This window comes from Tasmannia lanceolata, unplaced genomic scaffold (assembly GCF_043159265.1).
Source record: "Tasmannia lanceolata isolate RefF3 unplaced genomic scaffold, GAP_Taslan_0.1 ptg000046l, whole genome shotgun sequence".
Lineage (NCBI taxonomy): Eukaryota > Viridiplantae > Streptophyta > Magnoliopsida > Canellales > Winteraceae > Tasmannia > Tasmannia lanceolata.
The window spans coordinates 12,501-21,005 of NW_027518723.1; positions in this window are offsets into that span (position 1 = coordinate 12,501).

Genomic DNA, 8,505 nt, shown 5'->3' on the forward strand with positions numbered 1-8,505 from the left:
CTAATCCCAGGCCAGCCCCTTTCCGAGCTTATTACAGTAACGCAAAGCATACTACTAACCTAACTTACGCTAGCCACCTATACCCTTTAGAGACCGATGCCGATCGATCCATAAAGACATGTTCAGCTACCTATCGCTCATGCAACAGAAATAGATCCCGAACACTTCGACGAAGAAAGTGGCGGGTACCCCGACCGACGAAGTAGCAGCGGTAGAAGACACGACATAGCACTGACGAATTGCTTTGACTAATACAGGCAGGCCGCCACGCTACTACTATGGTAGTAGGCCTGCCTTAGGGGTTAAGGCCTGAATGGTAGCCTTTATAGATAAAGAACTCCTATCCTCAAACCCTCCTGTCAGGAATGGACGAGTTATGCAGCGGATCAATTGAATCCTGCACCTGTCGACCACTAGCTCTTTTATTCATTTCTGTATTCCCTATTCGTAGCACTTGTGTCGCTCGTATGTCGTCCGTATCGATCAAATTCACTCGTGGCAGGAAAAGATCAAAGATTCGAAGAAGAGGGCTTAACAGCGCCTTGCTTAAAGCGGAAGAAGAAAGGGAATCAGTTTCCGGTATAGGTTCTATTACCCCTGACGCAGGGTAGCTAGGGTACGAGATGCCGCTCAAACGGGAAGGAAGGTTCGTTTTCCGACTCCGGCATTTCAAATAGTATGGCGGGGCCCCCTACGACGTGGCTCTCAGTCGGCGAGGGCCTATGTTCGTTTACAGTCCTTAAAGGCGGCGAAGCCTCACAACCTGAAGGAAGACTCCTAAAGGAGGTTTAGGTTACAGTTGTTGAAAAAATAAAAAAATAGGAGCGTACGATTCAATGAAACATTTTGTTCGTTCGGGTGCCCCTTAGGCAACAAGGATTTAGATCAAGTTTCTCGTTGGATAAACTGCATTGCTGATGCAGAGCTTGCTGATTCAAGTTTGAGCTCTAAAATGATAGGAGTCCCGAAAGGCCCCTCAATGTAGATAGCAGAAAGGAAACAGCGGGATGACCCCCGCCCATGGAGAGTACTGGGGACGAAAGGCAATCCACCCTTCTATTAGGTTGTTCCATCTATGGTCATTGGTATCTCCTAAAGAGATCTAGGAAATGAATCGAGTTGCTCCAAAGGCCAACAATTGCTAAGGTCAAAACGGCCAGTGATTAATGGAACCTCTTGTCGACCCGACTCCTTTGGCTTCCGTCTTCTGGCTTCCGAACGCGCCAAACCTGTGCTGACAAATAGCCAACCTACAAGCAAGAAAGAGGGGAAGGAAGCGGAAGCGACTCGCCCTATAGAATGAATAGTGAAGCGCATCAACTATAAACCAAGGGGCCTGGAATTCCTATAAGTTAACCAATCTCCTCAAGGCCCGCAGAACCTCGCAGATCAGCAGCTCCTCCTCGCCGTTCCGTCGAGACGGAATCCTCTAACCTCTAATTCAGTCAAGTAAGCAAGCAAGAAGTGCCCTATAAGCCTATAAGCCTCTAAACCCCTCCTATACTTCTTCTCAATTGGTTCACATAAGTTTGACCCTAAACGTTGTGGTAGTTCGGTTGGGAGAGAGACAAATCAATTGTCCACTTGACGACTTTCTTAAACTAATAGACTAGTGGAAACCGGCATGACCCCAAGCAAAAAAATGCCCCACAAGCATACGGAAGCACACCAAGTGGACAAAAGCATGCCAAGCAACTAGTAGTCGAGCAGCCAAAAGCATGTCGAACGACCACACACACACACCAAAGTCAACAAATCCTATCCTCTCTCTGTGATGGTCCAAGTAAATCCTTGGATAGTGGGAACAGACCTATTTATTGCCTTGGGTAATAGCTCGGCATAAATATGGAAGGAAAAGAAAAATGATCGGATGAAATATAATGTTGTGAATTATGAGGTGATCAAAAAGATAGACACGTTGAGCGCTGCTAATATGCGTTGACGTACGTCTGGCTAACCCGGGTCTTCTATAGACGTTCTTTAGATAGATCAAAATGAAAGTAAGTAAGTAAGGAAAGGAAGGAACACATTCCTTTCTACTCAGTACACTATTTAGTATCTTTCCCTGGCTCCTTGCTAGGCTTCACTTCTCTCTCTTCATAGAAACAGGCGGAAGAAGCTGAAATCTCTCCATCTTCATCAAAACTGTCAGTCGATGAAGCAACAAAACTGTGGGAGATGTTTCTATGGCTAGGGGTGGAGGTGCGGATTATAGCTAGCCCTCACTTTTCTTTCTGCCTTTCTTATAGATAGAGAGAGAAGGTAAACGACGCCCCGCCGATCGTTCAGTCGGAAGACCTCTTTCTTAATTAAGGGATCCCGACTGAACTTGCCTGTGAAATAATGCCGAATCACTCACCCCTCTTTCACCCTAAGGCACTAGGTGCTTAATAATTGACTGGGTGTGGCGCCCAACGGATACGGAAGAATAGATTAGGAGATAGGCCATCTCCATCTAAAGTGGCGAACGGGTCGTTCTTCCGCCCCTATGACGTAAGGTTCAGGTTTTAGAGAGAAAAGGGACCTATGGGAAAAAATAGAAAGGAGGTGTCGGGAGGTCGTCCAACCCTAAGCTTCAGAGAAGAAGCGATCAGCAGGCACAAATGAAAAGTGGGTGGCTCGGAAACGGAGCGGAGATAGGACCCGGGGACTGGCAAAGGAGCGGATGTCGATGGAGCCGGTGAGAAGGAAGATGGAGAGTAATATGGAAGAGTCTAAATGAATGTGACATCGCGAGAGACAAAGGATCGCCGAGTGATGGGATCATAACCACGATATCCTTTTTGACCAGGAGGATATCCGAGAAAGATGCACGTAGAAGCACGGGGTGATAGCAACTCACGAGAGACGGCGGGAACATGAACAAAGCATTTACAGCCAAAAACACGCATGTGAGCATAGTTGAGGGAGGCTGCCCGGTGAGGAATTTGAACGGGGTAAGGAGTGCTATCGCGCGTGGCTGGAAAGGGCTAAAAATAAATCAAGAACCAGAGTGCAAAGCGGAAAGGGATTGACTTGGTTGGTTCACTGACAGTCTCGCTCGCGTATCACCCGCTGGCGGATCGGCCGCTCTTCCCTTTCCCTCTGGATTGTGGTTCATCCCTCATGGAGATCGCTCCCTCGCTCGTGTACTTGAGCCCGCTCTATTCGATACTGCTTTCTTTACTCGGCTTGTCTAATGGTCCCGTTGCATATGGACTCGACTCGCACTAGTGAGGCTGTGCTATGCACATATCCGAAAGCGGTGATAGCTTTCTAAGCGAGGATAATCAACTTATGTCTCGCTTTGATACCGCTTTCACCCCCCCCCTTGGGCATAGTCGGGGTACCATTATCTCTCGTTATCAATTGAATCAATCAAGAATACAATCAAGCGTTTATCGCCTTTGATCGCTCCCGGCTCGCTTTCGGGGCGAGCCTGCACTCTCGCTTGCTTCTTACTCGCCTATGAAAACAATACTAGACTCGACTTCCACACCTGCGCTTCCTCACCTGCCTTTCCACTCGTGCCTACTTTCACCAACCGGTCTTCCCTTAGTCCTCCCCTACTCCATCCCTCTGCTTGGCTCTCGCCTTGTCCGGATCTCCACCTCTCTGAGTTCTCGCCCCAGGAGTTGCGCTCTTTGTCTCGTCCATCTGAGGCCGACGGGTGCGTCACATCCTTTGTGAGCGAATCTCTTCGCCCTACGCTGAGTCGTAGTTCTATTTCGCTGGGGCTGCTCCTTAGTCGTTGACCTCCTTTGGTTCTTGGCCGTAGCACTTCTCTTGCGTGCGCAGGTTCCCCTAGCTCTGTTCATGGATCCATTCTAAGACTCCAAATTTTACTATTCTTCTCGTTAACGCTCTTACTCCTTCTTCTAGCTTTTCCACCTGCTTTTAGCCCTTACACCTATTCCTCAAGTTCGAGCTCTTACTCATTCAGATAGAATCTTACCCCCCGAGCAGGCGCTCGACCCCAAAGGGGTCTTTTGCTCGGGCTTTTTTGCTTATGAAAACAGCTACCACCCAACATATAAATGGGCATTTGTGCCGTAAGGCCCGGGATAAGAAAGCGAGGACAACTCTTCGTCTTCTTCGTGAGCTGAACTGAGCCTATCTATTGAGGAAAAACCGCTTTCTTCGCTCTCATCCCTTGACTCGCTAGACTGCAAAGCTGGACCTCCCTACTTACTGGCTTGACTGCATTGACTTACTGGATTGCCCCTTTTTAGTTACAGAAACCTTAGGCAAAGAGCTTTTCTGAGTTGTCACATCAAACAAGAGCAAAAGTGCATTTCAAAGGCGGAAAATCGAAGATTACAAGCTTGCGCCTCTTTTCATTCTACTCCTATTTTATGGAAATAAGGAGTGCTACCGCACACATTTAGGGCACCCCTCATCCTTTACTTGGACTATAAGAAGTCGGAATGTAAATTCAGCCAAGCGGGGCGGGTAATCCGAGTTTACGAGAGTTGGGGCGCGTAGAAAAATAGATCTGATGAGGCTCTGAATCAAAAGGCAACGGATAGGCCGTTTGAAGGCCGCTAAACGATCGATACGATGTTTAGGGCTGAGATCAGAATCGAGAAAGGAGGTTTTCTTGGTCAGACTGTGGGTGGGGAACTTTCACAAAAGACTGATCCTATTCCTCTTCCTCTTAGCCGGATGCATTGAATTGAAACAAAATCCTGTTTATTGTTGTTCCAGTAGCAGTAGTTTCTTTGACTGCTTATCCAGTAGCTGGTGAGACAGTACGAGTCAAAGTTGTTCGTGCTGTTCAAATAGCTCTAGTTCTTCTTCCTTTTCTTTCTTAACTTCGTCATCCTCATCAGAATCATGTTCTTCAGAAATGTGGAAGACTTTAGTATCATCTTCGAACATGTGACTATCTTGCTCGGGTACCTCACCCTTCTCGTCACACCCTAAGCCCGGCCGCCTAAAGACCTTTCCGCATTCTGGATCTTCAAAGAGAGCTCTCTTTTGTGCTGGAGAATACATGGCGTCAAACGGTGCTAACATTCCTCTTCCATTGCACAACCCTTGGGCTTCCTCAATTGAGTATCCCATTGCTTGCATCATTCGAAGAGCTTTCGCATCGTATACCTTAAGCCCCTTTCTATTAGTAAAGCTCCTTTGTGTCAGCTAACTTCCCATCTCCTTTAGCTGTTGGTTTTGGCCCAAGCATTTCCAAGTGATGCATCCGGATGGTTTTAGGATGATGATCATGTCTCGGAGGGATGAGGAATTGTTGAAGTTCTTTTGATTTTTTTGCATTAAAGTACACTCAATCCACTTATCTCCCTTTTGAATATGGCCCTATCGACTCAGATATCCCCCCCTATCCTTTAAAGCGAAGTGGAACTCTCTGAATTGGCATAAGGGCTGGCTCACCATGCTTCCTGTGACTTTTTGGGACGAAACGGAAAGCAGGCTTTTTAGGGGCCTTCCTCGTATCAGGAGTTGTTTGCTTAATCTTCAACTTTCCGAACTTCTTAACCTATTTTATAGCCTCTCTTCTGATGGCATCATGGGGGTCGATTGGTCGTCTGAGGTCGAAATCCCTTTCTCTTTGAGCTTTGTAGCATTTATTTCATCTTCGGATAAATCAAATTTAGCATCTGCGTAATACGCTTCTGCTTCGCTAAAAGGATTCGCATCTGCTTTCACCCTCTTCTGCTCACCACCTTTGGTTTACTTGAAACATTGGTGATAAGTAGAAGGGACGACACAATTATCATGCATCCAAGGCCGCCCAAGTAGAACATTGTTTGATGTTTCCGCATCAATGACATAAAGGGCTATGGTATCCTCCAATTCCTCGATCTTTAATTCAAGTCGTACAATGCCCGGAGACCTCTGCCTACTTTGGTTAAATCCTTGGATAAGTAGATTGCTTGGAGCCAATCGATGAATAGCAATCCCGAGACGTTTTAGCATTCTCAAAGGTAGGAGATTAACAGCCGATCCCCCATCTATCATGATTCTTGTTATCTCCAATCCATTAAGGTATCCTGAAATGAACAAAGGCCTGTTATGCTTAATGAGTCCTGGTTGCAAGTAATCGTCCGTAAACGTGATCAAAGCCAAACACTCGGCATAAGTTGGTTTACTACTTCTCATCTCAACTTGGTTAACTTCATTAGAAAACTCCTATGGGTTCGTTAATGCGTATACTAGGGACATCCTTAGTTCTGCAGACATCTTCAATGCATCGTATACGCTGAGGAGTGCAGGAATCTTTTTGAGGTGAGCTAATATGTCATAGCGAACATGTTGTCCATTAGCCGCTAATGTTTGACCAGCAAGCATTCGTGGTCTCCCTCGTTGGGTAACTGCGTTTTGGCTCGAGAGGGTGCCCCCAGCACCTCGGTCTATAGGGATACCCCCCAGGGTTTTTATTTTGCGATAGACCATGATCCTGGACGGGACTTTCAGGATTTGGGGATGATCTATTCTTAGACTGAGACAACTCTTGCACAAGATTTTGACCATAATTTGGAACGGGAGGTAATTTCTTGCCAGATCGTAACTCCATCTGGTTGACTTTGGCTATTTCTTCAGAAATCTGAACCATCTGGCATGATAAGACTAGACTCTACCTTCAAAAAATGAATCAACTTCAGAGGTCCAGCCGTCAGGTGCTGCACTCCCCACATCCCCTGAGACTGAAGAAGTATGAGAACCATCGGTGTTGTTCAGATTGGAAGTCCCAATCATCATCGGAGTCACTCCATTCATGATTTGGAATATTCCATCCTTGAGAGGGCTTTCTTGCTCCGAACTCTTGGAGAAAAGCTACCACCATAGCTCCCCATGTCGGTATGGATCCCCAGGCGAAGTTATCATACCAAATAAGGGTTCTTCCCATAAGCGAGTAACGAAATTGTTTGCAACAGAGAGCCTCGACAGCAGCTCTTACCCCACACTCTTGTTGAAAATATACCAAATAAGCCAGCCAATGCGTCATCTCCGGCATGAAACCGGAAAAAGTGAGGGATTTGGTATTCAGGGGGATATGGGACATGTTCCATCCATTCTGGATAAGGAGCCATGTGTTCCGAATTCAACATAAGCGGGACTTTCAAGGCTTGTGAAATCAACAAAAATGGATCAACAAAAGAATAGCAAATGGAGACTTCGTCAAATTCATCTTGGTTTTCAGCATCTTCAGGCTTATTGACTTCATCTTCCCTTTGTCCCTTTCTATCCCTAACAGCTCCTCTTCTTCCTGACCATTTCCGATGTATTCAACATTTCTAATCTGAATTCTTCCGTGGTTCCCTTCTAAAAAATATCTATAGAAGAATCTTCTTAGAAATGCTGTGACCATAGCATCCCAAGTAGGAATGGTTTTATGGCGTAAGCCATGCATGTAAGAGCCAAGCTTGCATTCATCGACTCCGACTCTTCGATTCGTGGGCCGGCGTGTAGTGCGTGTAGTGAAAGGGACTCCCGCTTTATCACCTAGGGCATCCTCCCTCGTAAGGAGGTGATCTTTGATGGAACGGCCTCGAGTCTGCTCAACCTCTAGGCTCCTTTTGTCTAAAGGACTTTACTTTATTTATGAACGGGACTCCACTTTATGGAGAGTCTAACCAACTCGACTCGAGTGGTTTGTTGGCTTCGAGTCGAGTGGTGTAGGACTATCGGAGCGGACGAAGCCCCCGTGTTCGTGCAGAAGGGATCGAGTCGCGTAGTCCTGACCGTTATGGTTGTTGGAGTAGAGCGTCCGGTGAGGACTGTCTCTGCGAGTAAAGATAGATACATACATAGGAAGAAGGTGCTTCTACGAAACAAATCTCCAAGCCTTTCTTTATTGATGAAACAACGAGCTTTACTTTATTGATAAAGCTTCGTCAGTTTTGTTCTAGAAGAGCTCAGGGCTTACTTTGGTTAAGGATTTCGCACTCTTCTTGTGTGGCTTGAATGCGAGATCCACAGCTCTTTCTATAGTATTTTGATTAAACAAGTTGATTCCTCTGGCAATTCGAACGGAAGAGTTTCGCTACGACAATAGCCATAGTTGATAAAGACGTTCTACTATAAAGCAAAAGGAAGTAGACCTCAATAGGATCTCATCTCCCTACGGCCGGAACGAAAAGTCCCCAACAGGACGTCGGTTGGAGTGGAGCCACACGATACCAGTCACGGTAGGGTGAAGATCACTATTGCTCACTCGATTCCCCCCTTACTCGAATGGCTCCCGGAACGACCTAAAGAGAAACGTACGAAACAGAGGGGCTTTGGGATTCGAACCCAACTCTTCCACGACCCCTTCATGTCATAACACGACGACTAACATATCGACTACGAATGACCACTACTGTGCGTATGGCGTATTGCTTTCGATTCATCTCACTCGATCAATAGAATTAGGGTAGGAGTATGCTATTCAATGAATCGCCACGCTATCTAGTTATTCCCCGTACTATTAGACCATATTTCCAGCTAACAAGTGGTGGTCCCGACCATTCGATGTATGCCGCCGGTACTTACCCGTCGTTTCAACGGAGCGAGAAATATGAA